General features: G+C 41.9%; 1 protein-coding gene across 2 annotated transcripts in view; it reads right to left on the bottom strand.

Moving 5' to 3' along the window:
- LOC146782913 (N-acetyllactosaminide beta-1,3-N-acetylglucosaminyltransferase 4-like) overlaps window positions 1–25843 on the bottom strand; it is a 231286-nt gene that overhangs the window by 112456 nt on the left and 92987 nt on the right. The window contains exon 2 of one of the 2 annotated variants that reach the window (XM_085637673.1): window positions 15056–15150. The exons of the other annotated variant lie outside the window; for it this stretch is intronic. The gene's annotated coding sequence lies outside the window, so the exon portion shown is untranslated. The remainder of the gene's footprint in view (window positions 1–15055; window positions 15151–25843) is intronic. 2 annotated transcript variants of the gene reach the window in all.

Below are 25843 nucleotides of genomic sequence, written 5' to 3' on the forward strand. Positions count from 1 at the left end.
GATTAAGTTCATTTGAATCCTGAGGGTCCCTAGGGTCCAACTAGCCCACTAGGTACCTCCAGTAAGTGCCACAGAGCTGCGTTGCAGAGAGGTGTAAAAAGTGGCACGGCCTGGACCACCTCTCTGCAATGCAGCTCAGTGGCGCTTACTGGAAGCACTTGGTGGGCTAGTTAGCCCCCAGGGGCCCTCAGTATTGAAGGGAAATTATATCCCCAATTTAAATCGTGCCATAGTGCGTGTTTGCACACGTCACCTCAGGCCCCGTCCCCTCCCTTCACCACTGTGTAAACGCGCCCTGTGGCTGTTCTAAGTTGAGAGATTAAGTCCCCCTGAATCCTAAGGGTCCCTAGGGTCAAACTAGACCACTAGGTACCTCCAGTAAGCGCCACAGAGCTGCGTTGCAGAGAGGTGTAAAAAGGGGCTTGGCCTCAGAACACCTGGCTGCAGCGCAGCTCCCTGGTGCATACTGGAGATGCCTGTTGGGGGCGCGTTTGCAGAGTGCTGCACGGAGGGGGCATGGCCTCCGGCACGATGCCAGTCTTTTATTTATTTTAGTTTTTTAAGAAGGGGGGCTGTTTGGTTCCCCTTCTTATTCTAATTTATTGGCCCTGATGACCCCATCCCCCAGGGCCAGTCTCCTAATTATATTTTTTTGACCCCAATCCCCAGGGCCGGCCACTGTTTTTTATTATTTTTAAAAAATATATATTTATAGACACACCTAGGACATGCTGGACAAACCGTACGTACCTATCACCATGACGATTTGCGTGATATTCATTAAAAGGCGACTATGCGTGCAGTGAATCCACGTGGAATGTATTTACACCACTAGTGAAGCTCTGACATGTCTGATGCCCTACCGTGCCTAATCCTGGTAGACACCCTTGTCGTTTATTTATACAAACATGGGTAGCTATTGACGGGCACATTTAATACACATGCACACCAAGCCCTTCTAAGGGGATTCGACAAAAATTCGACCAAAACTATGCAAGAAACCCCCCTCACGGTTAATAAAACACACATCCACTGCCGGATGTGTAATACTTTTTATTTTACTCTCTGGAAAGGGGACGAACATCACTTGAGAGTCACAGCGTGCTCCTGACAGAGCCCAATGCTGTGTTACACCCACCATTGCCTGCCGAGTGCCACACACCTCTGTGTTGTATTCCACTAGCTAGTGCATATGCTATGACACTCTCTAGCCCATGTGCACTGTAACACCACCCCGTGAATATGTCATGCCACACTTGTCTTCGCACGGGTTATATTGCCCCATCTAACGTGCCTTTCTCGATGCCTATGTTATAACGCACAGTGCTATGCCATACATATTACAATCTGGGATCCATATCTTTGTCACAGTGCATATGCAACGTTACACTCCCCAGCGCATATTTTATATTACAACTTTAGAGACTAGTTAGGTTACACAACACTGCCCTGTGCATATTACACTCCAAGGCGCATATCGCATAGCACGCGCTAGTGCCTGTGCTATCTCGCGCTCTCCAATGAATCTGTCATTGCGCACAATGTATTGCATATTATATTTCACGCCCGGTTCATCTTATATCACACTTTTTGGTGCATAGTTTATACCATACACTATATCTAGTTTTCATTTTCAATCGTGCTCTCAGGACTATGTTCTATATAACACTGTGTTCACCTACCCTTTTCACGGGCATTACATTTTGCGATAGGGGGTGGAGGGTCAGGGGGTGTTTCTGCCAAGTGAGCCCGGAGTCACAGTCACAAACGTCCTCTTCTTCCTGAATAAAAGTGAGATTATGCTGCATACTTGTTCATATTTTAAGTAGTTCGCACAGACACAATGTTTTAAAAACAATAAAGTTCCTAATACCCGCCTTCTCTGAACAGTTAGCTTGCTGCCCCATCCCCTTCCTCCCTATCCTCTGTTGTGTGAATCCATGGACTAGCCTCCTCCCTCCTGCCATGCATGGTCTGATGTGCTGCCACTGCCCTCAATTTAGTATGATGTACCAGTCCACTCCTCCTGCCCTCCATTGCCCAATTCTATGCCCCATCATTGACCTCCTGCTTAAACTCTGTGCTTAGCTTGCTGCCCCTATTCTCCTTCCCCCTGCCCTCCGATGTCTTTGTGCATGCCCCTGCTCCATCCTTTTTGCCCACCATGTCCCATTGACCTGCCACTCCAATCTACTCTGAGTGTTCTGTTGAGCTGCCACTCCCCTCCCACCTGCCTAGCATTGTCAGATGACTGTAACCTGTCCCTGCCACCTCCACCCTGCCTGTCCACATGCCATGCCCCTATCCTCTTCCTCCTGTCCTACATGGTCCATTGTACTGCCACACCCTTCTGCCCTCCCTGGTCTGTTGTGCTGCAACTGCTCCTCCTGCCTGCCCCGTGTGGTCTGTTGTGAGGTCCCTTCCCCTGAACTTTCTTGTCTGTGCACAGGTCCTGACCCTTCCTTCTATCCTCCATCGTCCTTTGTGCATGCCCCTCCACCCTCCTTCTTGCCCATCATAGCCATTGTGCTGCCACTAACCCTCCCACTTGCCATGCATGGTCTTCTGTGCTGCCATGGCCCCTCCCACCTTCCCTGTGTGGTCAGTTAGCTGCCCCTGACCCCCTCCCACCTTCCCTCCATGGTCTGTGTGTATGCCATCACAGTCTCACTGTTGCTCTTCATGGTGTGTCTTGCTTCTAGTGCCCATCCTGCCTGACCTCCATGGCTATCTTGCTGCTCCTGCCCTGCCCCCTTGCCCCCAGCCCTACTCCCTCCCTCCTGGCTTGTCTGTTCCATTGTAATGCCCCTGATCCGTCCCTCCTGCCCTTTATGGTCTGTTATACTGCAGCTTTCTCTCCTGTCTGTCCATTATGGTCAGCTAGCTACCATTGCCTCTTGCCCCTCTGTTCTCTGTTGTCCATGTTCATTGGTCCTGTCCCCTCCCTCTTGCTTTCTATGGATTGTTGTGCTGCACTCCCGTCCTGCATGCCCTGTGTGGTGTATTGTGCTGCGGCAAACCCTGATGCCTGCCCTGCAGGGTCAGTTTGGTGCACCTCTCCATGTCCCTCCTGTCCTCTGTTATCCAAGTAAATGTCCCTATCCCATTTCCTTCCATGATCCAATGTACCATACTTGCGAACATTTTGAACTTGGTAAGAGGGAGATTTTGAAAAAAAACTGGGGTATTGATTTTCCCCTTTGAGTTACATTGAAAAAGAGGATATTGTAGACAGGAGACAGATCAAATAAAGCCCATTTGAGCTTAAAAACATTGGACGTTTCCTGGCTGAATCGGGTCTGTTGGCATGTATGGTTGTACTACCATTGCCTCTTCCTTCTGCCCACAATGGTCTATTACATTGCCACAGCCTTGAAGGAAGGTAGATTTTGTATCACAGGGGGCCCCTGGCCCGTTCTGTCCACACCTGAAGTATGAGACCCTTGTCCTTGCCCTGCCAGCTGCATTTGTAGGCCGTATTAAATTGACCAGCGGGTCCTGTGTTGCTATATAATTATCCTGAGACATCCTTACCACTCAGCCAGCATAAAACCCCTGTGTAGGCCCTTCTGTTCAATATGTAGGCCTCTTTGTTAAATTGACCATAGCTCTGCAATTTTAGTGTATAGCAGTCTGAAGGCAGGTCTGCGAGGCCTTCTGATCCAAACTAGTAGCCCCCACCCTACCCGAGTGCTCCGTGCTTGGTATCAAAGTTCAACATCCCCCTGAAGCTGTCGACATACAGTAGGCTGCATCCTGGACTGGTACTTGCTTCCTGGGCAGGTTTCCCGCTTTTAAGGAAGTGGCAACCGCAGAGCGTCAAGTTAGGAGAACTGAGGAGATTTTATACATGAATATATTGAATTCCCGTACAATACCCATTATTTTCTGCTTGCTCTATGGAACTTACGATAAGCGATTGGCCTGAGAGACTGACCTTTTCACCCAGTCCATTGTCAGCAGTAAGTGGGTAAATGACGAAATGTCTGGTAAAATCTGCAGACGAAGCTTTTGGGTAGCATACGTAGGTAGATGTAGCGTGCAAAGGAGCCCACAAAATGATATAAAAAGGGAGCACCCACAGATATCGACGGACTACCTCGCCGTCTGTATGTAGGTTAACAGGCAGTGCAGGTTTTCCCCAAGAGCTGGGAGCTCTTGTCTTCCTTTGCTTAAAATGTCTTGCTCTGCTTTGCTTGAAGTATCTTATTCTATTTTACCTATATGAAATGTCATGTTATGTTTAACCATTGTTCTCTTTACTTTTGCATTTAAAAGATTTTGTATTGTAATTGCAGGAATGCTTGCTCTAAGAGTAAACGTGAGTGTTCCTAGGTAACATTTTCCTTGGTGTAACTTGTTTCTCATGATGCATTTATAGATGTGTTTTCTCTCTCTCTCTGTCAGTACATTAATTGAGATACAGAGAATATTATGACAGCTGTATGATTATCTGGATTCTGTATTTTGTACTTTATGTCTCTATTCTGCGGTTTCTTTGAAGTTGCATCTTCTCATTAAACTGCCATTGTATTCTGCCTCCAATTCCATGTCTCATATGTCTGTTTTCTTCATTTTTGGAGCAAGCGTTCCTAGGCACCCCGGCTCAAATTAAGGTGCCCCTTTTGTCCCTGACTCACTCTCCTGCTCAGTTCTGTGGTGGCTCCCGGGGATCTGGGGACCGCCCCTAGCTTCCTTGACCCGTAATAGATCTTCCCTCCAACAGCCTCTCTTGCAAGTCCTGTATTGTTGGTTTGTTGCCCCTGCCCCCCTTTCCACTGCCCTCCATAGTCTGTTGTGCTTCCACGGCCCTTCCTGCCTGCTCAGTGTGGTTAAATTGTTGCCTTTGCACCCTCCTACCTGCCTTCAATTTTCAGAGTCCGTGCCCCTGGCCTCTGCCTCTCAACAGTATCCTAATGAACAACTAGATTGCTAACATTCTATATTTATTACAAAAGTGTGGAACGCCTGACATCATCTTGATGTAATCAAAACTGTAATACCTAGAGCATTTCCTTTAGAAATTACATATATGAGAGGGTCTTATTGGCATCAAAATTATGGTTAGTGCTCTAAAAGACTAAAATAAGGACATATTTTCTGAGTTTTCAAATAGCGACAAAGCACTTTTAAATTATTTGTTATCTTTATGTTTTTTTATCCAGTTGACCACTTGATTAAATGTTGCACTTAGGGGAGAGGATGTGGTGTTACTTCCAGAACTGCAGACTTTGCAACTGGGGAACCAGGTTGAAGTTTCTGCTTCAGCTCGACATTCTCTGATTCTGGTCAAATCACTTAGTCTCCCCATGTCTACAACCAAAATGAATTTGTTCTTGTGTGATGTAACCAATGCTCATGTAAAGCACTCCAATACCTGACAAGTCTGCACTATATAACACTGCAAAAACACAAAATAATAAGTGTTTTGCACACTTCTGTCATTGGGCTATATTTGGGCTACATCTGGGTGATTTTGGGCTACATTTGGGCTCTTTTGTCTCCGGTGGCCATCTTGGGAGATTTATTTGTTATGAAGTTTCCTAATTTCCTCATGTACTGCAGTCTCCTCAGTAGGAAATGCTTTCAGTTTTTTACTTTGATTCCATCATGAAGGTATTCAGATATGTCACACATTTGCCATAAATTCTGAATGTTAGCACTCTAGTTGCTCATTAGATCACTGTAGTAAAACTACTGCACCATGGAAGTCTGCTCCTGGTATTAAAAGTGCATGTTTCAGTCTGCATGTCAGAATTTTTTAATGAAATAGAAGAGGATTTGAGAAGTCACTCAAAATGTGCCCTCATTTTCTTTCTTCAGCATTAATCATAATTTCTATGGCAAAATGAACCTCCTCATTGTGTTCCTTTTTAAATTAAATGTTTTAAGTGTTACCAGTTTATTCCAATCAAGATGGCTTCAGGTGTGCCTTACTTTTGTCATAATGAAGACAGTAAGCGCTCTAGTTGTTTTTAAGAACATCCTGGGACATTCTGTCATTGGGCTATACTTGGGCTACATCTGGGTGATATTTGGGCTACATTTGGGCTCTTTTGTCTCTGGTGGCCATCTTGGGAGACTTATTTGTTATGAAGTTTCCTAATTTCCTCATTTACTGCAGTCTCCTCAGTAGGAAATACTTTCAGTTTTTTACTTTGATTCCATCAAGAAGGCATTCAGATGTGTCACACATTTGCCATAAATTCAGAATGTTAGCACTCTTTTTGCTCATTAGATCACTGTAGTAAAGCTACTGCTCACCAGGGAAAACTGCTGCTGGTATTGAAAGTGCATGTTTCAGTCTGCATGTCAGAATTTTTTAATGAAATAGAAGAGGATTTGAGAAGTCACTCAAAATGTGCCCTAATTTTTCTTTCTGCAACACTAATCATACTTTTTATGGAAAAATGAACCCCCTCATTTTGTTCCTTTTTAAATTAAATGTTTTAAGAGTTACCACTTTAATCCAAGCAAGATGGCTTCAGGTGTGCCATACGTTTATCATAAGTAGGACTGTTAGCGCTCTAGTAGTTCTTTGGAACACTCTGGGAAGCTGCAGTAGAACACAAAGGTATCAACTGACAGTCTCTGCCCTTGTTGGATGTACATGTTTTACTGAGAATGTCAGTCTTCATTCTCACATGACTGAGAAAGATAATGTGAATTTACAGAAAATAAGCTCTCAGTTTAGCCTATAGATCACCTTCCAAACCTCTGTGGTAAAAGCATGAGAAAATATTTTTCTCTCAATCATGATATCCCAGCAGAAGGCTTTTTCACATGGTGAAATCACCTTAGAACATACCACAATTCCTAAAATGAGTATGGTACCATCAACAAATGATTTATAATGTAACTAAAGTCTTAAAACCTTCTATTAACTGCAATGCTTTTTAATGAGGTGCTATCATGTATATTGGTCCCAAGATGGCTGCCAACACTTCTTGGATGAAGTGCTGACAGCCAATCAGATCTCAGGATGAGATGTGTGGTTAGGCTCCGCCCACATATATATATGCTTTTAAATGCTATTTTCTCAGGAAATACTGAACAGATTTACACCAGACCTGCAAAAGGCACTTCCTTGACCTTATGGCTACCTCTCTGCCAACTTTCAAGTAATTCTGTTCAGCCGTTCGGGCTGTAGCTGTGTCTAAAGGTCCTATGGAAAAATGCATGGGGAAAACGCGTTTTGGGACCCCCCTTTTTTCTCGGCCCCTGCTTGACGAATCCCCCCGAGACTTTCAGGGTAGGAGCGGAGCGTAGCGCCCCACCTATTTTGAAAATTTCGCGAGGATTCGTCGACCGGCGCCAAAGTTATTCCAAATAGAATGTTGCGGATTTCCTATGGAAACAGGGTCCTAACTATAACTACCTACTGGCGACCGCCAGTAGGTAATATATATATATATATATATATATATATATATATGTGATGTCATGTGATCAAGGCCACTTTGTGGCCGAAACGCGTAATGACGTGCTGTGTTGGTGCTGGTTCGGATTAAATTTTCCTGAAGCACGATTGGTGTCCGTGTGCTTTCTTCTTCGCCTGCCTGGAAGTGGGAGAATGCGCCTGGTGTTTGCATATATATATATATATATATATACATATATCTTCCCCATAGACTGAACATTTGGAGCTCATGATCACCACTGCTACCGTTAAGAGCTACGAGCACGGAGTTTTACGTGTTTCTTACTACAATCACGATCTCCTTTTCTATATATTGGTCCTGGGTAATGTCTCATGATCAACATATTTATGATTGCATTCTTTTGATTTCGTTGTTGGGGACATGTATGGATGTTTATTTCTCTTGCAATTAATTGGGATTACTCAAATCTGTATACAGTAGGGTACTATACCCTTGAGTGGTCTGCTCTTTATTCAAACGACAGATGATATAGGGACTTGTATAATGAGTACTTTACTCTCTAACTGTTCTACTCGAATTGAACAAAGTCACCACTACCGTTTTGCTTAGGGTCCTTTAGGAAGGAGAGGAGGGGATGAAAATAAATAACATCTCTCCACTTCGTAATACTGATAAATTACACGAAGATAAATCACATGGTGTATCTTTTTGCACAAAATGCGTTATATCACTAGAATTATTTGTTCATTATTTATGTGCAAAAAAAAAAGAATTTTTGTTTGTGTCTATCTGGGGATGACTTTTAATCCCAAGTCTTTTGTTTATCTCCTTTAAATGTCTTTAAATAATCTGAACTTTGAACTTATGGTCATGTGACCAAGAGCTGGATAGCTCGAAACGCGTCGTCTGTTTGCCCTGAAAGTAAAATAAACATTTGTTGACCAAATTGGATTGGCGTGGCACATGCTTGCAAGGAAGTTTGCGAGCCTTTTGGTGGAGATATATATATATATATATGTATATATATATATATATATATATATATATATATATATATATATATATATATATATACATTTAGATATATTTTTGTTTTTAAAAAACATAGGTTTCAGGGACATTATAGTTAGTTGGACATTTCTCTCGTACAAAGCCAGAGAAATTCCCCCGTTATAGTTAGTTCAGCTAACTATTGCTCTCGCCCCTGCAATGCACTGCTGATGACATCACATATTACATCATTCATGACATGGTCAGTGAGATCACTGCTGACATCACTTATGACATCTCAAATGACATCACTAATGACATCACTAATGACATCATCCAGTGACTGTGTTTTTCTTTAAAGTTTAAATATGTATTATACATATGCCAAGGTGTATTGAAGAATGAGTGGGTGTATAAGTGAATGGAGGATTTAGTAGGTGCGTGATTGACTGTATAAGTGAGTGATTAAATGTGTCTTACTGAATGCATTGGGTTAGTGATTAAACTGTGTGAATATCTATATCAGTCTGTCTGTTGTTTTATAAGCTGCTCCATGGGTTGGTCAGTAGCTACATGAGTGTCTTTATGTGTTATTGATTGGTTGCCTGAGTATTTGTATGGGTGTCTGGGTGTGTGTGTGGGTGGGTGGGAGGTGTGTGAGTCTGTGCATAGATGTTTGAGTGGTTGATTTACGGTGTGTATGGGTTCAAGAGTGCATGTGGAAACAGTTGTATGTGTGTGTAAGTGTGTGTATGGATGTGTTGGTGAGTGAATGGATGTCTCAATGGTACATGTCCAAGTAACTACATATGTAAAAGGCAGTGTATGTGAGAGTTGAAGTATATAAATTACTTTACGTGAGAGTCAGTGAGTGTGAGAGTGACTGTATGGATGAGTGTGTACTTGTATCATTGATTGTAGAAGAGAGTAAGTATGCATGTGATTCTGTTTGAATAAGTGATGTGATGTGTGTATAACTGTACAGATCCATAAATGGAAGTGTGATTTATTCTTTGCATGACTGACTAGGGGTGTGAGTAACTCTGGATGAGTGGTGGTGTGTGAGTGTCTGTATAGGTGTATGAGTGTTGTATTGATTAGTGACTGTATGTGTGAGTGATTGTATGGGTGAATAAATGCATATCTTTGGAGACCTAGGAATCAGTGAGTGCATATGCAGTAACTGGTATTGGTGTGTCGATGGTTTCAAAAATGGCAGTCTGAATTTTAGAGTGATGGTATAAAAGGTTATGTTAGGGTGTGAGGAGGTGCATCAGATTTTCACGTGGATGATGATGATGATGATCATCATCATCATCCTTGATGTCATTTGAGATGTCATCAGTGATGTCATCAGTGATGTCGCTGACCTTGTAATGAATGATGTAATATGTGACCTCATCAGCAGGGCATTGCGGTGGCACGAGTTATAGTTATCTAGCTGAACTATAACGGGGGAATTTCACTGGTTTTGTATGCGAGAAATGTCCAACTGACTATAACGTCCCTGAAACCTATGGTTTTTTCAGTGAATTTCTAAGGTTTTTTAAATGCTAATTTATAACTATAACGTACCTGAAACCTATGGTTTTCTGTGAATTTCAAAGGTTTTTTAAATGAAAATGTCTAACTATAATGTCCCTGAAACCTGTGGTTTTTTCAGTGAATTTCAAAGGTTTTTTAATTGCTAATTTGTAAGTTTAACATTTACAAAACCTTTCTTTTTTTCTGTAAATTAAGTTAATTTTTTTGTGATATTTTGGAATTGTAATGTCGTTTAATTATTTATTTATTTTTCAAAATTATGTAACGTCTTTTGGGTTCTAAAATATATATTTTTTTATTAGGAAATGTGAAGTCGTGCACCCATCGTGTACCCATCTTGGTGGTTGCGTGGATTCAAGCCACAATATTGCTAAAGTCGTAAAGAATGCACGTTTGGTGTGCGATGGGTGCGCGGTGTCTGGCCTTGCATAACATCATATGCGTATCGGATCGCGTTGTGTGCGCATTTGGTGTGCGACGGGTGTGCAGTGCCTGGCCCGGCTTAATGTCATATACGTATGGGATCGTGTCGTGTGCGCATTTAGTGTGCGACGGGTGCGCAGTGCCTGGCCCTGCGTAACATCATATACATATGGGATCGCGCCATCTGCCCGACCCCTGCGATTTTTTTTGATGATTTAAAACTACATGTATTTAACTTTATTGTATACATGAGGGCAAGAGATTATCTAAACCTATTTATCAAAATAATATATTTGTACTTGAACTAAACTTATGTTATTGTTAAATATATTTTCGCGAATTCGTATCGGGTGCACTGGGAGCCATCTGACTTTAATAGACAGCATTTGATTGGTTCATAAGGTTTCCAATTCTAACAGTTGAAGGATCCCACCAATTTTAGTCATTCTCTCTGCAGCTTCACAGGAGAGACACCTGTTGTGTTTTTGCAGCACCTGTTGTGTTTTTGCAAATAGTCTGTACATTTTTGGGGTGTTTTCTGGAAAGCGTTAGAAATGGCTTCTTCCAATCCTCAACAAGATCATGCTTCTGATGAAGAAGAGATAGAAGAACCACCTCCGAAAAAGAGACCACAATCCATCGTCTGGAAAAAGAGAGTCAACGCAAGGAAGGTCAGTTGTACTCTTTGTCCACGGATTTTGTCTAGAGGTAGTGACAAAAAATACTCTTGTGGCACGTCGAGCATGTACAAGCACCTCCAGACAATCCACCCAAGACATTTTGCGCGGGAGCAGATGCAACGCGCACAACAAAATATGCAACAAGGTGACCAGGGAGCTGGTCCCAGCACTTCAGGAACGTCAAGTACATCATCTCGAGGGCCGGACATACGCTCGGAGTTTGAAAACTTAAAACAGCTATGCATAAAATGCAACACCATTCTATTTTGTGGTGAACAATCTGTGGATGCTGTTTGTTCTGCAGCAAGGAACCATTGCTCCTAATTTTCTATGTTTTTTTTTGTTGGTATGATTTTAGAATTCCAAAAGTTAAGACTTTAGCCTGTTGCTTTTTTCGGTTTTCCAGAAACGCCCCAAAAAGTTACAAAATAGTTTAAAAAACACCCCAAAAAAATTAAAAACAAAAATGAGGAAAAAAAGAGTTCTTTTCAGAACTACATTATCTGGTTTAAAAAGAGAAATAACTGCATGCTAATGTCTGCATAATTGCTGGAGTATATATGTTGAGGATGATTCATTCAAAGAGCGCATGGTAATTGTATGAGTGTACATGATTGTACAAGTGTATCTATAATCCGTGAAATATTGCATGAGTGGATGAATAATATGTGGGTGATGCATTAGTATATAAGTGGTGGTTGAGTGATTGAAAGAGTGTGAATGAGTGGGTCTCTATGTGGTTAAAGGACTGCATGGATAGTGCACATGTGATTGTAGCTGTGAAGTGTTACTGCCTGGTTCATTGCATGAGTACATGGGAAGTGACTGGATGATTAGAGTACTGCAAAGAGACTGCATAGTGAATTTAAAAGTGCGTGAGTATTGACGGAGTGATTGGATTTGTACATGGTAGTGGATGGGTGTTTGGAGGAGTGCATGGAGAGTGACAGTGTGATTGCTGGAGTGCATGGTTAGTACCTGGGAATATGAACGTGTAAATGAGCAGTGTGTAGATGGTAAGAGGACTACATGGGTAGTGCACATGTAATTGTAGCACTACATGTGTTAGTGTGTGGGTGATTGTATGAGTACAGACTAGGCCTGGGCCAAAATTCGGTTCCGTTTGCAGAAATTGCGATAATTTGGCATTTTTGCCTTCCGCGGAAAGCGCGAAAATGTCAAAATTTCCGCATTCCGCAGCTTAGCGATAATTTGTTTCTTGCTCGCGCTGTAAAAGAACACATTCTCGCGTGCGCGCGATCGCCTTACCTGAATCCCCGCATTCGCCGACAAGTTTTCCCGATCCGGTCGCGTTCTCCACGAGATGTTGGATTGTTGGTAGCCATTTGCGCTGTCTCGCGACAGTTCGATCCCGCAGTAACGTCATGCGTCGCGCGATCACGTCTTTCTTCTCGTGATCATGCACCGCGAGACAAGTGAAAACAAGATGGCCGCGCCCGCGTGCAACTGCATGGGTAAGTTGGCGAGCCCCGACCACGCAGAAAATACCGCGAACGGGCGGGAAAAACCTTCCGCATCTTCGCGATATTTCCGCGTGTTTGCGAACATTTTGAAAATTTTCACGATAATTTGCAAAAGTGAATTTCGCTAATTCCGCCCACCCCTAGTACATACATACTGATTGGATGATTAGAGTACTGCAAAGAGAATGTATGGTGAATTCATAAGTGCTTGAGTATTGACGGAGTGATTGGATAAGTAAATGGTACTAGCTGGGTGAGTGGAGAAGTGCACGGGGAGGGACATGGGGATTGCTGGAGTGCATGGGTACTACCTGAGTAATTGGAGGAGTGCATCAGCAGTATCTAGATAGGTTAGAGGACTGCATGGGTAGTACACAATTGATTGTAGCAGTGCATGTGTGAGTGCCTGGGTCATCGCATGAGTACATATATAGTGACTGGATGATTATAGTGCTTGAGTATTGGCAGAAGGATTGGATAAGTACATGGTGCTAGATGGGTGATTGGAGGACTTCATGGGAAGTGACAGGGGGATTCCTGGAATGCGTGGGTAGAACTTGGTTAATTGGAGGACTGAATCAGTAGTATGTAAGTGGTTAGATGTCTGTATGGGTAGTGCTTGGAGTATTATACTTGTGCATGAGTTAGTGGCTAGGTTATTGCATGAGTACTTGGGTACTAACTGCATGATTACAGTGCTGCAAGAAGAGTACATGGTGATTTTATAAGTATTTGTGTTTTGTCAGAGTGATTGGGTAAATACATGGTGCTGGATAGGTGATGGGAAGAGAGCATAGGTACTGACAGGAGGATTGCTGGAGTGCATGGGTACTACCTGGGTAACTGGTGGATTGAATCTGTAGTGAGTAGGTGGTTAGAGAATCAATCAATCAATTAATCAATCAATCAATCAGGGGTTTGTAAAGCGTGCTACTCACCCGTGAGGGTCTCAAGGCACTGGGGGGGGGGGGGGTTTAAGCAGCTCTGGATCAGTTGAAAAGCCAGGTCTTGAGGTCTTTCCTGATGGTGTGGAGGGTTGGGGAGCGTCTGATGCTGACCGGGAGCTCGTTCCAGGTTTTGGCTGCGATGTAAGAGAAGGCTCTTCTGCCCGATCTGCTTCTGTGTATACGGGTGACCTCTGCTAGGGCGAGGTAGGCGGAGCGGAGGTTCATCTTGGGCGCGTGGAAGCATACTCTGTCGTTGAGGTATTTGGGTCCAATGTTGTTGAGGGATTCGGAGGCGTGGGTGAGGAGCTTGTAGGTGACTCTCTTCTCGATGGGTACCCAGTGGAGGTCTCGAAGGTGCTGGGACATATGCTCGTGGCGTGGCGTACCTAGGACGAGCCTGGCGGCAGCGTTCTGGATAGTTTGGAGCTTGCATAGAAGAGTTTTGTTTATTCCAGCGTAAAGGGCTTTGCCGTAGTCGAGTCTATTGGTGATGAGTGAGTGGGAGACGGTTTTTCTGCAGTCGGGGGGGATCCATTTGTAGGTCTTACGGAGGATGCGGAGGCAGTTGAAACTGGCAGATGAGAAGGCATTGATCTGGCGGTTCATGGAGAGAGAGGAGTCTAGGATTATGCCGAGGTTCTGAACGTGGTCTGTCGGGGTGGGAGGGCTCCCGAGGGCGGAGGGCCACCAGGTGTTGTCCCAGGCAGAGGTGCAGGGTCCGAGAATGAGGACCTTGGCTTTCTCGGAGTTGAGCTTTAGGCAGCTGTCCTTCATCCAGGCTGCTACGTCTCTCATTCCTTCCTGGAAGCTGAGTCTGGTGGTTTCTGGGTTATTGGTGAGGGAGAGGATGAGTTGGGTGTCGTCAGCGTAGGATACAATGCTGAGTCCATGCTGTCTAACGATGGCGGCGATGGGGGCCATGTAGATGTTGAAGAGTGTCGGGCTTAGCGAGGATCCTTGGGGTACACTGCAGATGATGTCAGTGGGGTTGGAGAGGAAAGGGGGGAGTCGGACCCTCTGGGTTCTGCCGGAGAGGAAGGAACGGATCCAGTTGAGGGCGGTCCCCTGTATTCCTGCGTTGTGGAGTCTGGTGGCTAGTGTGTGGTGTGAGACAGTGTCGAAGGCTGCGGAGAGGTCTAAGAGGATTAGGGCTGTGGTGTGTTCCTGGTCGAGCAGCATGCGGATGTCGTCTGTGGCGGCGAGGAGGGCGGTCTCGGTGCTGTGGTTACTTCGAAATCCAGATTGGGAGGTGTCTAGGATGGAGTTTTCTTCAATGAAGGTGGTTAGCTGTGCGTTCACGAGTCTTTCGGTTACTTTAGCTGCGAACGGGAGGAGGGAAATAGGTCGGTAGTTCTTTAGGTCAGAAGGGTCCGCTGTTGGTTTCTTGAGGAGGGTTTTCACCTCTGTGCGTTTCCAGTCGTCGGGGCAGATGCCGGAGGCGAGGGAGGAGTTGATGGTGTGTCCTAGTTTGGGCGCGATGGCAGTGGTGGCCCTGTGGAAGATGTGAGGGGGGCAGGGGTCCGTTGGTTCTCCTGAGAACTGTATGGGTAGTGCACAGGTGATTGTAGCAGTGCATGGGTAGTGCACAGGTGACTTAATCTTACCTGTTTTGAAGTAGATATAAAACTGGTTGAAACATTTTTTCACTTCATTTTGTTGCAATGTAAATTTAAAATATTTCACACTTTAGTAGTAGGACCTGTAAAAGAGAAGAAAAAAAGCCTGTTATTACATATCATTTTATAGTTTTAAGAACACAACATTATTTTACAATTACATAACATATTCTGTTTGCCTTTTTTGCTGTCTTCAGATTCAATTGAATTTCACCATACACAGTCATTTAAATTTTGATCATCAGTTGACAGCGGGCAAAAAAATACAATCAATAAGATTGTGAAAAAAACCACATTTGTGTTCAAAATATCTACAACAAATTCAACTATCTATTTACATTTTCACAAATGAACAGCCTCATTAACATTGTTTATAATATAAAGATCAAATATATCAGCACCTTCTTTTGAACACAATTTTCTAAATGCAATATCAAAGAACAGAATCAATAATTCAAACTGTAATTCTCGACATCTTCCCAATAGGCCGAATCATGTGTAGTGAAAATATCCAAAATATACTCACTAATTTATGTTGACATCTTTTCAAAATTTTGGCATCAGAAATATTAGGTATGAATTTGGTAATTCATAAGGCAACCGACATTTGAACTCTAAATGTGCAGCAACCGACATTTGAACTCTAAATGTGCTTCATTGCAAAGTGTCCATCCTTTATTGCATTTTAAATACACAGTATAGTGTCCAGATGTTGAAGTAGGTCCATCGTGGAAAACTAGTGCAACTGTTTTAAAAGTTCTTCCTGAAATTGACACTTGATCTGCCACAAACATTTTAATCTTGGCTTCTAATTTTGTTCCATCTGCTCTACAATGTTGCAGCATTAAAATGATGTATTGTCCACATCTTTCTATAAATAATGTTGACAACATTTCCGATTTGCACTGAGTACATTCCATATCTTGATTAGCTAATTTCACTAATTCATTGAAAGACACTGTTTTGCAATCTGGTATTGTCCAATATATGAATCGTTCTGTGTTTATTTTAGTGGTAGATGAAAATGAACAGCTGTCACATGTATTATCCCATCTGTAACGTAGTCCAAACAGATTTTTAATTTGTATTCCTTCATCATCCAATACTGCAAGCATAAACATAAGAAATTCCTGAGCATCTTGCTGTACATTCTGTGTAAATTGTGAAGAACCAGAACATATATCCTGAAGATTCTGCACGCTAGAAGCAGTATGGATTTTCGTTTTTATCAGTTTTCAACTTTTCAAAAACATAATGGAACAAAGAACAGAGGGGCATATTTAGAACAAGGCGATAAAAAAATTATCGCCGCTTTTGCGGCCGTTTTCGGCCGAAAAGCGGCGATAATTTTATCGCTATATTAGCAAGGTCACGCTAACGCGTGAAACCTTGCTTTAGCGTGGGAATTTGTAACGCCCAGCTTTGCATCTCTAATGAGATGCAAAGTGGGCGTTCCTGACCTGACATGATAGGAGAAATGTCGCTAAGCGATATTTCTCCTATCATCAAGCCCCACGCTATGAAGCATAGCGTCAGGAAAAGTAGCGATAACACCTGTTATCGCTACTTTCCTAACACCTGCTTCAGGACTGACTTAGCCATGATATCCTATGGAAGGTGGATATCTAGGCTAAGTTTGTGAGTCCCTATCAACAAGGTAACGTGAGATTATCGCTGGGTTTCCAGCGATAATCTCACGTTAGCCAGTTAGCGTGAGGATTTTTATCGCTATTGAGATAAGCGTTGCTAATAGCATGCTATCTCAGCGATAAAAATCCACGCTAGCCGGCGATAATTATCCTAGCGCTAAGTGCGCTTTGCGATAATTATCGCCGGTTGTTGTTGATATGCCCCAGAATCTTTTTCTCGATTTTCCATAATTGCATGCTGTAGATTTTCTGAACACAACATTCACGATTACATTAGCATAGCAGTTGATACCTGAACTATTTTCTAACTGATATCCTAAAATATTGGCAACCATGTCCACTTCCATTTTGTTTCCAGCCTCATCATTCTTTTCAGTTCTTTTCGTCTCTGTAACCTCACTAGAATGTTTCTCATATTTTCATTTTGGACGTATCAAACGTTTTTCATAAATTGGATATTCACCTAAATTAGGAGCATTGAGTCGTCTTAACCTATTGTACTCTTTTACACAATTTACATCTGCACTAACTTTTTCCTCATCAAAATCAATCAAATGCAATCCAGATAATGTCCTTACTCGAGAAAATGCACATATGCCATAACCTCTTTAAACACAGAACTTCCAATATTTACCAAAGCACTGTCAACACTTAAACCTTGAGATTTATGAATGGTCACTGCATGTGCTAAACAAACAGGAAACTGTTTTCTACAAACATACAAATCTTTTACAAGCAAGAAACGAACACCACAACATGCAATCTGTTTCACCTCTTCAATCTCTTCAACTGTAATCTTCAAAAATTCAATTCCAGCTCTATTTGGATAACTAACAAAGTCAACAACTTTCCCCATTGCTCTATTTACTAAACCTTTCTCAACATCTAAATTACACCGTAATATTACCCGACAGTTTACTGATACATATAAGTAAGCCTGGGCAAAGCACTACGCTACGCTCGCGTAGTTTGCGAAGTTCGCGCTACTTCGCACTACGCGAACTGCACGTAGCACAGTGCGAACACGCGTAGCGTAGTGTTGCGTAGTGCTGCGGTCATTTTTTGCTTGCTCGCGGTCCTCAACGTCAAGTTGGTCACCGCGAGCAAGCAAAATGACATCCCGGCGAGACTTTTTCCTTGTTCGCGATCAGCAACATCAAGTTGGCGATCGCGAGCATGGAAAATAAACCTCCCGGCGAGATTCCCAACGTGAGGAGGTCAGGTTTCTCATTGCGAGTGGTCGCGTATGCTCGCGACCGCTAGCGATGAAAAATTACCAGTTCGCGTTGAGAAAGCTGCCGCTCGAGTAAAAATCTACTCGAGCAGCAGAAAACTACAGCTCGCACTGTGCAAGATGCCATTTTCAATGATTGCACAGTGCCGGTTGCTTGTCCGCACTGTGCAATCATTGAAAACAACATCTGGCACAGTGCAAACAAGGTACTACGCAGTTCGCGACGTGCTACGCGTTGCTCGCGTAGTGCGAACTGCACTTTGCGTAGCTTCGCGAAGTGCTACTTCGCGAACTACGCCCAGGGTTACATATAAGGTCTTTTCCAAACCAGCAGTCTTAGATATTGATTTTTCCAAAGAGTCTAATTTTATCTAAAATTTCTCTGACAGAAGAATAGTTACTCTTCCATGTTCTATTTAATCAGTGGCTACCATTTTCATTATCTGTGGTTTCTCCAGTTTCAACAGTTCTCCATTGAATGTAGAGCATTCTTTCAGTGTTGGCATGAGGCAAATTATAGACTTCTTTTCTGCAATATTTTCATTTGGAAACAAGTTTGTTAGTAGCCGACTTTCTAAAGCTTCTTTGCCATACTTTGTTAAGACACCAATTCTAATATTTTGAAGAATGTTTCCATAATCTTCATCATTTGCTTGTCGCATGTTCTTAATAAGTTCATTATATTCCAAATAACTCCAAATGTTGACATTTCCAATACTTCCCAATGATGTTTTAGTGTCTTCATGAAGAAGGGTCTTAAAAACTGGTTGGCCTTTCACAGGTGTGAGTTGCAGTAGATCACCAAATACAATTACATGTTTTCTTCCAAATAAAACATAGTAATTTGTTTTTAAAATCTGCTGCATTCTCAAATGTACAAACGCAAGCATTAAGTTTGAAACCATGCTTACCTCATCAATTATCAAAAGTTTTATTTTCTTCAGTACTCTTGAAACTTTGAAACAAGCTTCTCCAGATACCTTGTGATATTCCAACTTATTTCATGTTTTACTGGTATCATAAGTAAACGATGTATTGTAATACCTTTGATATTGTGTGCTGCTAATCCAGTTGGAGCAGTTACAACACACGATAAATGTGAATCCGTTGTTTTCTGTAGATAACTTGACAAACATTTAATCAAGAACGTTTTCCTGTTCCAGCTTGCCCATTCATGTACATAAGAATAGGTTTAAATGATGTAAATTGGCAACCACTCTTTTCATGCAGTAGTCTGTGTTCTATTTGTTGTGTAACTTGGTGATATATTTCTCTCTGTTCAGTATTCAGTTGTTCTTCTAAGTTTTTCAAATCAATAGTTTCCTGTTGTGCTTGTTGCATCACCATTTCCACTTCACTCATTGCTATTGCTGCTTCATTTTCAAGTATGGCTTCTCCTAGTGGATCTTGACTTTGTGCAGGAGAACTCTGACTATCTTGAATTATCTCCAGCTATTTCAGCTGCAATAGTACTTTCTTGATTCATCTCTCTGTTCAACACTTGGAGATAATTTGGAAAAATTGTACATTCAATGCTATCTTTACATGCATTGAAAGAATCTTCATAGCTGTCAAAAACTGCAAGTAAATCCATTTCACTCTGTCAAGGTTTGAAGAGTTGCAGAAGAGCTAAATAGAAAAACTCCCTTTTATCTGGAGTATCGCAATTTAGTTTCCTGTGATTAATCAGATTTACTTTGGCATGTTTTACCAAACATCCTTCAGATCCAATTACAGCATATTTCCCTTCATTTATATTTTCCGTAACATTTTTTTTAAAGCTGTAATGTTGCAGTACTTCATATAGACATATCTTTTCCAGGTGTGGAATTCTATTTGGATAGTACGTATCCAACATATTTGTTTTAAGAATATCTGGACTTTCTGGATCATTCAATGCTAAGTATTCAATTTCTTGCACAGATTTCAAAACTCAATTTCATATCGCAGCAAGACCTAGACTTATCCAGATGATTCCTCTTGAATTTGAATATAAACTTGCAGATGTCAATCGATCCGAACATTCGTAGGATCCAATTTCTCGATGTGAAAGTATCTTCAAGCTGAAGGTGTATAATTTTTTGCTAAGTGTCTTCTCTTGTGAAATGTCTTCCCACGTTTCTTTCAATTCTGTCTTCTCAGATTTCGTAATATATGATGTAACATAGCGAGCAAAAGCAATTGAGTTATCTGCAACATATTGTATGTCCATAATTGCATTCCACATCGTCAAAATCACTGGACTGTAATCATTAAAGTACATTGATTCTTCTGTTCTTTTTATATTATAAGTATTTTTTGGTGATTTTCCAGTGATAGTATGCCTCACTGCTAAAATAAAACTGTTTACTCTTCCTTTGGAAATTACTGGACGTGGAAAAACAAATCGACATTTTGTGTAAAATGTTTCCTTTGACTTGCATTTCTGTCGACAATATTTTCCACATCGATGATTTTGAAACCGTAAAACTTGCTGTCTCAAGTTGTTTCTTGCTTTTTCTTTTGGTATGGTACAAGGAACATGTTGTTCAATAGAAGACAAAACAGTCTCATCACTGTCAGTTCCAAATTTTGGTGCATTCTTTATCCATAACAGCAAATAAATATGAGGTGCACCTCTAGCTTGATATTCCTTTCTCCAAAAGAAATCAATAACTTCGCAAATAGGTGGATTCTGTTTTATAACAGATGAAAGACATCATAGCTTCAAACCTATGATTAAAATATCTGCACACATTTACAGGAGCCAGGGAACACAGTTCTCCAGCTGTCTTCAATTCAATATTCTCTATATTTGAATTTGCCATGTGTACAACTAAGTGTAACAAACCAAGTAGGGGTTCCTAAATTCCTTAACATACATTTCAGTTCCCCATGACATCGATACCAATATTCATTAGTGCCTCGTTGACATGCCATCTAATTATTTAACTGTGTTTCTAATTGTTCATCTCTTTCTTCAACTTTGTCCATGAATTGCTTTGCAGAAACATCCGAACAATGAATCCCTGTTTTTAATATGTGATTCACTACATTTGAAAGAGCAGAAAGGTCACTTTCAAATAAAAGATGGAACAAATATGGAATACATTGTCTATACTTGCATCTTATGAGTACAGTCGTAAAGTACGATATTCTGAAGCTGGAATCTGAAGAGGTCGTTCATCATATCGTCCACCTTTTCCAGTAGGGAACAGCTGTGGAAAACAACGAGCTTCCAAACTTTTTTCCCATACACTTATGGGAGTTCCTTTAGTTTTTTTCATCTGGAACAATTCAATACTGTCTCCTATCACTTCTTTTGAGACCAGGGTGAGACTATAGCACTCATTTTATTAGACCTGAGTGCAGCATTCGATACTGTGTCTCACTCCATCCTGTTGAAATCTCTTCAGTCAGCAGGAGTGGAGGGCTCTGCCCTTTTATGGCTGACCTCCTTCCTCAGCGATCGTACTTTTCAGGTCTTCTCATCTGGCTCCTCATCCACTTCTCGTTCATCTGCATATGAAGTTCCCCAGGGGTCCACTCTGAGCCCAGTGCTCTTTAACATCTATGTAAGACCCATTGCTACCATCGTTGAGGACGCAGGCCTCACCCTGTACTCCTATGCCGATGACACTCAAATTATTTTTTCTCTATCTTCTTCTAAAGACGCTTCTGGATCCTCTTTGCAGAACAGTCTACGTCGAGTTGCGGAATGGATGAATGCCAATTGCCTGAAACTGAATAGGGATAAAACTGAGGTCATCATTTTGGGCAAAGATAAACATCTCTGGAACCCTCATCATTGGCCCCAAGAAATGGGTCCGTTTCCCCAGCCAGTTGCTCAAGCCCGCAACTTAGGGTTCATTATTGATAGCCAACTCTCCATGCGGCGACAAGCAGTTAGTACCGCTGGCACCTGTTTTTCCATACTCAGATGGCTACAAAAGATAATTTGGATGCTTCCCGTCTCTACTCGGAGAACCGTAGTCCATGCTCTTGTCATCTCCCGTCTGGACCACAGGAATGTACTCTATCTGGGAAGCAACAAAGACATTTTTAATAAGCTCCAGGTGGTCCAAAATTCTGCAGCTCGCCTTCTTTGCCATGTTCCTCGAAAAGTCTCCATCTCTCCTTTCCTTCACAACCTTCACTGGCTTCGCATTAGAAGTCGTATCAAATTTAAGGCCCTCTGTCATATTTTTAAAATCAAGCAAGGCTCAGCACCGGCATACCTGCACAAACTAATTTGTCCTTACACTCCGCACCGTGTCTTGCGTTCCTCCAGTCTAGGTAACCTGGCACTCCCTAGATTTAAATAGGCTAGAATGGGTGGACGCTCTTTTTCATATCTTGGACCTAGATTCTGGAACTCTCTTCCTAACCACATGAAACATGAAGCTTCATACCTTAAGTTTCGACGTGATCTTAAGACCTGGCTCTTTACCCAGCAATTGGCTTAGTTACCTAGTCTAGACTCTAGACACATTTGCGCCGGGAAACCCTAGATAGGGTAGCTGTGCGCCTTATAAATGTAATTAATAAATAAATAGAGGGTGTATAGTGTAATGTTCATAAATTTCTTCTTATCTGGACTTCTCTACTTTTTCTATTTGTCTACTTGCAATGTCTGTTTTCATCTTCTGAACATATTTCTTGTTCTTCTACATTCACAGTTTTATAGTAAATATTGTTTTGCACCAGATATAATGCAGTCTTTTGGACTTTGGTGACATCTACTAAGTCTTGCTATATTTTCCTACTCTTTGTAGGTACACCATTAACAAGAATGACTAATGGTTCACTTTCCTCTCTTTCTACACCAACAGTTTCAACATTTTTCTTAAAATCTAAAGGTAAATACACAACTCTTCCTTTTAAACCTCTTTGTAGATCTGTTGGAGGCAGCTTACCTGTTTTAGTCTCCATACGAACAACAGCCTGAAACGGGTGCACAGATTGAATAAGGATGGGCTCATATGTATTTAAATCTTTAAGTTCTGGAGGTATAGCTACTAATTTTAGGTCATTATGAAAAGCTCTAGCTGGCATTTTGTTGTCTTCTAATTTATTGTAACAATAATTACAAATACATTGTTGACTACCCAACTCAAAACGACCTTCCACAAACAAATAAACAGCAAATACCCACCATTTATCATTGTTTTCCTTTTCACTTTTTAAAAACACATCTACATTCCTAGTTTGAATTTTATAGTAAGTACGTCGCCAACAAATACAAACATAGTTGGGAATTTCACCAGAAACTACTTTAAACTTTGTTATTTCTTTTTCAAACGTTACATCAGTATTATCTACCATCTCTTCTTCAACACCTACACTTATCAAACTCTCACTTTCTCTACACTCCCCTTGACCAGCAAAGAAACGTAACTCTATATCATCACAAACTTTTTTTACATCCAACACTGAACCATGCAAAAGAGACGTATTAATTTCGTTTAGACATAATGCAGGATTTTTCACGTAGTATAATTATTATTATTATTATTAGAAAACTTTATTCGATACATAAAAATACCATAAAAGCAACCAAATTTGTCAAAACCAGTTACAGGTACAAGTTAAAAAAAAGTTTAATAATACATCAGTTTAAAAACCATATGATACAGTTCCTGTCCAAACATTAAAAGGTTACATTACCCTTATCACATATCCAACCAATTTATCTATAGTTATGGGGAACATTCATAAAAACGATAAGTAATTATAACAGGGAATCTACAGGTTACCGCTGCCCCTTGTGTTCCTTAGTCTGAATGCAGCCCTTAAGAAGTTAATAGTACAAAACAGTGTAAAAGTATCCGGGGCCAACTTTAAAAACAAGCATTTGCAATGAATTAGGTCTCGCATTTACGCGAGTTTGAGCTATTGACATTGCAAATAACAATGCCTATTGGCATTGTCATTTACAATGCCAATAGCTTTAACTCGTGTAACTGCGAGACCTATTGCATTGCAAATGCTTGTTTTTTTTTAATATGTTCTGGCCGTTTTGACCTGCCAAAATGTAAACCGAGAGTGCGAACTTAATTGCAACCGGTAATTATCAGTTGTGATAAACATTGCAGCATTTGTAATCGTGCAGGGATTGCAATTGAATGGCCACCTATAATAAGGACCCAAGTGTATAACTTTATTTAAATAATATGACAATCCTTGTCTTAAACTTGAAACCGTTTCCAACAGTCTAACTCTTTTTCCAAGAACAAAGAGGTCCACACAAAAACATTAAAGAAGACCAGACAATGAAATATCATGCCTGGACTCACACAACTATCTCCTTATCGTGATGACAAAGGTTTATTGATCTCAACAATTCAAAGACGTCTGTTATTCTCAAATCGCCATTCTTGTTCCGCACAGTATTGCCTTAAAAACACAGGTTAATGTAATTTTTTGAATGTTTTTATAGTGAAATAAAAAATACGACACCCACGTTGGATGAGCGTGGGATTAGGAAAGGGCGGGAGCGGCTCCTCTGAGCAGACTGTGCATTATCCCTAAACTCTTTTAAAATCTTAGAAAATGGGCTCAACCTACTGCGCGCGCCAGTTCAGTCGGTGTCAGCACTAAGCAGATATCGCGGGCTTAGTCGGCTCTGCGCGTCCATATTTGCATAAGAAGGGCAGTTTGTTAAGAATTTGTCTAGCGGACTAGATATTAACAGGATTTTCTGAAGTGCCCCCAACCATGCCCTCAATTTGCATATTCATGAGTAAGCTGCGAACAGCCCGCATTACACGGCTTTGTGTGATCTGGTGCTTTTGAAGAGATAATGAAAGAAAGTTCCAGCATCTTGGCTGTTCACAGTAAAACAGAATTTGCTTGCGCTGGTATAAAATGTTTACCACTGCTGAATGTGGGTGATGTGGACGGGGCCACGGGAAGTGCGCCGAGGATGAAAGCCCGGCATGTTTTTGAGATCTGAGCAGCGCGAGAAGTGGGACCTCAGCCTTCTGTCAGTGTGCCGCCATAGGTACAGGGCTCATACAGCAAGGGATTAGCACGATATGTGCACACTTCAGTGAAAACGCACAATTCCCAGGCCTTACTGAGCCAAATGCACAAAAGCATTAGCAAAAAAATGTGCTGCTTCTGTTCGGCCAAGCCATGGAATCTACAACCGGGCCTGACTGACAAAAGCTATTTCCCATTTCGAGCAGCGCGGATTTGAGCTGATGGACTGCTAAAGACTGAGTATCACTGAAAACAAGACAAGCAGGAAGTGGGATAAGGGAGGGGGTGGCAAATGGCGTGTACATTTCGCGGGCGCTTTAATGTTCGCAGTGGCCGCGCGGCTCACTGAGAACATCAAAGCGCCCGCGAAATGTACACGCAGGCTGCCAAATGGTGCGCGCTCCCGGCGCACATGCACTGTGTGAAAGTGATCGCGATCGCGATCACATCAATGCGGCCGTGCTGCCTGCGAAAGTGAAAGCAAACGGTGTGCAGGCTGCCAAATGGTGCGCGCGCCCACGCACATGCACTGTATTTGGAGGCCTGAAAGCACTCATTTGCACTTCCAGATCCCCCATTTACAAAAGCTCTCGCAAGAGCAGCGCTACAGCGCTGTCTCAGGCGAGACCTAATAACAGTGCCACCCGTGCCTATTTGAATCTAGCTTTCTTTAAGATTCAACTCAGGAAAAATCTCCTGGGGTAAGAGAAAAAAGGGCATAATAAAATGAAATGAAGGGTGTCCTGACGAAATTTATGATCGCAGCCACAGGGCCCCTTCATTTCTATGGAAGGTGTGAACCCTGCCGGGTCCGTTAAAACGTGATGCAAGAGATTCAACTTGAAACGGGTCATTAAAAATCTATCATGTGCACTGTTTATGCAAGATAGGTATGGTTCAATGCCTCTAACAGACCTAACTACTAGGTGT

The sequence above is a fragment of the Triturus cristatus genome, chromosome 12 (genome assembly GCF_964204655.1).
Source record: "Triturus cristatus chromosome 12, aTriCri1.1, whole genome shotgun sequence".
Taxonomy (NCBI): domain Eukaryota; kingdom Metazoa; phylum Chordata; class Amphibia; order Caudata; family Salamandridae; genus Triturus; species Triturus cristatus.